This window comes from Octopus bimaculoides, chromosome 5 (assembly GCF_001194135.2).
Source record: "Octopus bimaculoides isolate UCB-OBI-ISO-001 chromosome 5, ASM119413v2, whole genome shotgun sequence".
NCBI lineage: Eukaryota > Metazoa > Mollusca > Cephalopoda > Octopoda > Octopodidae > Octopus > Octopus bimaculoides.
This window is the reverse complement of record NC_068985.1, coordinates 10,829,950-10,835,229: the sequence shown is the minus strand read 5'-3', so window position 1 is coordinate 10,835,229 and position 5,280 is coordinate 10,829,950.

Genomic DNA, 5,280 nt, shown 5'->3' with positions numbered 1-5,280 from the left:
TAGGAATTTCTCATCGACACCCAGGTTTGCCCCGAGAGTGTCGTCAGACCTCCCCTCCACTAGTCCTCTATAGAACGCATTGGTCGTTTGGAAGTTGCACAAGTTTGATCCCGGACGGCAGAGCTGTTGTAGAGCTTGGCGACACTCGCGGTGTCAATCGCCCAGTTTTGGTCTCTTGGCGGCGAGCTGGCAGAAGCGTTAGCACGCCGGGTGAAATTCTTAGCGGTATTTCGTCTGCTGCTACGTTCTGAGTTCAAATTCCGCCGAGGTCGACTTTGCCTTTCATCCTTTCGGGGTCGATTAAATAAGTACCAGTTACAAACTGGGGTGGAAATAATCCACTTAATCCGTTTGTCTGTCCTTCTTTGTCCCCTCTGTGTGTAGCCCCTTGTGGGCAGTAAAGAAATAAAGAAATAAGATAGGTTGGTAGATACACAGATAGATAGATAGATAGATAGATAAGTACTTTATTAAAAATGTTATTATAAACAGATGCTGTTGTGACAGACAACAGAAATAATAGATTGCAGGGATTTCATACCTGCAGATTAGGACAGATTACACTAATTGAGGTTACTGAACCACTATAGAATCGGTACTGAACCGCTCGACAACCGCTATTGAACCGCTATACAATTGCAGTAATACCTCGACTATCGCGGGTGTTACGTTCCAAAATCCTCCGCGATAGGTGAAAATCCGCGAAGTAGAAACAGTACTTTACAGGGTATGTTTATTATTTTTATATATTTAAGCTGCTATAAACTCTCCCCACACTCTTAAGAGTACCCGTGTCTTCTATATTTTTGTGGGTGAGGAACATAATGATGGGCAGTTGCTGGCGCTGCCTTTTCTTCTGTGTAAGGAGGTTTTTATAAACTTCCATGGTTCTGTCGATTACATTTCGCACGAATCATCTGGGGGTCCCAATCTTCCGCCATTTTCTGAAGTTCTTTTGCCGTTTTTGCGAGAGTTGAGAGGCATTCTAGTGATAGGCCGACTTCTTCTTCTTCCCGTGGATCATCTTGATTATCTTCTCCTTCCTCACTTGCTGACTTCGTCATCTCTGTAAGATCTTCATCCGTTAACAGATCTGAGTGGGCACCGACTAGGTTATTGATCGAAGCCTGGCCTTCTAATAGATGGTGTTGGTATCCAGTGCAATATTCTTCTTCCTGCTGTCACTGATCCAAAGGGCTAAATAAGATTACACCCCTTTCGCTGTCTTGTTAAAAGTCACTTTTCCGTCGCCCTTATATTTTTCCGTCCTTCTTGATGTAGCGAACGGTAGATTCATTGATACCGTAATGGCGGCCTGCATCCGTATACCTTCTCCCTTCCTTGAGCATATCGAGGAGTCTCACCTTCTCTGCTACAGTAAGCGTCTTCCTCTGGCGCTTGGGTTCACTGTCAAAAGCCTTAGAAGGTGCAGAACTTTTGGGCGACATCGCAGAGCTTGAAATAAGTTCACAATTTTACACACGAATGCAAAACAACACACAATCGCCTCTCAAGTTTCGTTTTCAATGAAGTGCAATTCTTCGTTTACTCATCTATGGTACCTTACGTATTTTTTGTTGACATATTTTAATTAATGTGTTATACAATGCAGTACTGTGCTATATTTCTATTCATTTATAAATTTTTAGGCGTGAAAATGCTTATTTTACCACAGAAATAATTAAAATCTAGAAAAATATAAATACCTATCGGCCGCAAAAACCCGCGATATACTGAGGAGTCCGTGATATGAATTTACATATATTAACCAGAAAAATCCGCGATGTTCTGAGGGCGCGATAAGTGAACCGCAATATGGCGAGTGATTACAGTGTACGTTCAGTTCAAAAATATGCTTGTTGTCAAACTGAAAGGAAAGCATATCATTGAAAAATATACGGACACCAAATAATGATCATGGCATTTTTCTGATGTTGCTGCTGAAATGAAGATATGGTCTGTCTCTGTTGCACAAAATCAGTGCAGAGCAGACAATTTATACCATTCCTTAACGCTTTTTTCCCCCTGATTCAGCGTCTACTTTCTAGCTTGTATACTCGATGCTCCGCTGCAAATTTCAAACAGTTGTTGAATGGTAATCCTTCTCGTTCTTTTACATCGTACCGCTTCAAAAATCAACCCTCGATTTTGACTCTATAACTGATAGCAGTGCATGACCTATCTCAACATAAGGGCACTTTTCCCATTTTTGGTGTGCCTTTTCCCAAACTTTTGACTCATATAACAAGCACACAACATCATTCGAATTACCTTTCCTTCGATATTCAATTTGACCATTAAGATATACTGTAAGCAGTAACAGTGAAACAATTAGCATGCATGCTCCAAACTGCTAAATAGTGACTTAGAAATTTATCCCAAAATAATCATAAAATTCTAGAATAATTATGAAATGTTTATCAGAAGCAAACACTTTTTCTTTAAGTCCAATCGGAAGAACGATTTGGAAAATGTACTTCTGGATCTAAGATATCGGCCAGAATTACTTAAGGCTAAGAACAACATCAACGATATTAAGCAGTGATTGGTTTTGAACTTCTATACTTGAGTGAACAGAAAGAATGTATCTTTTTAGTGATTTAAAAAACATTTTTCTGAATCAAGCTCTATTTAATGATTATACTGCGTAATCATGTACACACACGTAACGGTAATACTATCAAAATCATTTATTCTCTTGCATTGAAGGGTCAACTTTCTAACCTAAGCTACTTTGGCCCATTTAAATCCATAATTAAACTTTGTTGTAATTATCATAACTGTCAGGAAATAGTTTTCACAATAACACTTTTTCAAAGAACGTCTTGATCTTTATAAGCGTGATAATAATTCAGGATAATGGACCATATTTAATGGCGTTTAAGTAGCATACTAAAGGTAAATGAGGATTTTATGTAATTCCTGATTTGTTTTCTCTTCCTTTCCACTACATACAATTGCCATTCTAATTATGACCACTGCCCAAACAGATTTGAAATTGTGCATAATACGTTCATAAATTGGAGCGGATTATAACTCTCGACATTTGGCTCTCGATAATTTTATGTCTTGTATTTTTAATGCCATTGCATGTTTAAGTCGACACATTTTTAATTATTATTTTCCTACGCAAAGAAAAAGTGGTGTGCTTTTAAAAAGTATTAGGAATGTGACTGAAACATCTTACCATGTTTGTGTTTAACTTTGTAGATTTTGAGTTCAAATAACAGCGAAGCAGTAGAAGAAAAACACTGAGTGCTCCACTTCTCGCCCGGCTGCAATCCTCAGCTGAATACCGTGCTTCACCGAGATTTCGGTTCAGTATCTCTCCATACGGTGGGCCCGCAACAGCTGGACGTACTGCGTTGCAACCGGACTCATGCCAGTTCTGTGGTCTTATACGTTTTTACAAACCTCCTCGTAATCCAAGCACTACCCTCAACTGCTTTCTCCCCACATTCCTTGATGATTCTCCTCGCAGCAGATACACCAGCCGCATTTAGAAACCTTCTGAGAGAAGCTGCTGGGAAACCCCTGCTTCCGCTTCTTCAAACTTCCTCCGTCTAAAATTTGAACTATTAATTGAGTGAATGTAATCTCTTTCATCCTCAAAATAAAATCAGTCTTTTTGAAAGCCATTTATATTTTAGCCGAGTATCGATATTAACAAAATGAACAGAAAGAAAATCTCTGAACAGTAGACTACTTATTTCTATGTCTATTATTTCTATGTTCATTTCGAAAGTAAAAACTGCCCCGATTCTTGCGCAGTGTTAAAAAATATCAAAATGCATTAGATATATGAAAAGTCCACCAGACATTATTTGAACTTTGCTAGGTTCGCCATTGCTTTACCTTTGTCAATGAGTATAAAAAATGGTGAATAATCAGTTTTGTTAAGGGAACAGAATTGCTTGCAGTATTTGTTTTCCACTCATCTACTCTGATTTCAAATTCTGTCAATGTAAACTTTACATCTTATTCTTTTGCGGTCGATAAATAAATTACAGATCAAAGAGGGTGGATTGTTGGAATTTTTAGAACATCGGATGAGATGCCTTGCGATATTACTTGACGCTCTTTGCACTCTGAGATGAATTCCTCCCGAGGTTTCTAGACTTAAATACTACAACGGATAATCAAATAACATAATTCTTTTATTGAGAGCAATGCTAGTCGTCTACAACTGTTTTCAGCAGTACATGTTGTGCATGATAGTAGTACCTGATAGTACTACATTTTCTAGATAAATGCCGAGGATAAATTTAATGTGAAGTGCTTTCTTCCAATTTTGTTTCATTATGTCAAAGTGAAAAATTAATGATTTAAATTCTAACAGTTCATCGCAAATTAGTATTAAATTTTAAGGAGCATTTCAATGAGTCAGAAAGGAGCAACAAACCACTTCATTACATATGTGTGTATATAAATACACAGAAATCTGTATATATGTATACATATATATGCATAAACATATGTGTATATATATGTGTGTATGTGTGTGTACCTAAGCATGTATGCGTGTGTGTGTACACGCTGATTATAGATGTATTGCTCATTTCCGCTGTAACTATTAGCTTATAAAAATTAATATATTCTGAAAAGTAATGTTTATATTTAAGATAATCTCTGTACATTGCATGATATAGAAGTTAGAATCGAAATATTAATTATTGCCATATTCTTGTATCTCATATAAATTAAATCCTATCATATACTCATATATTCAAATATTCATATCTGTAATTTTCTATATTGTAAATCAGTTATCTATGCATCATAAATTATTTAGTTTTAATTCTGAAACATTTAGAGAATAATAAAGCTGTCGATAATATTACAGGCAACTAATTTTAGGGATTGTATTAATACTAGTAATAAAATCAATACCCATATTTTATCACTGCTAGTATTTCATTGTTACTTACATATTTAAATGTCTTTTATGTAAGGCACACAGTTGTACTCCATCTTGCATATTAACCTTCCACAATCATGCAATGCCTCTTTATTTGACATATACTACAGATAGATTAAGTTCTGTTATTATGAAATAGAGTAAAGCTATGGGCGTGCAACAATTATTGATACTAGCGGGACCCGTGAATAGTTCACGGAATTAATGGTAAACTTATTGAGTTATTTCTTTATCCAAAAACACCTGAAAGCGTAACCTGTGTTGTGTCTGTATCAAAAGATAGTTGCTCATCTGCTAAACACACACACACACACACACACACACACATACACACACAGACACACACACACACATATATATAT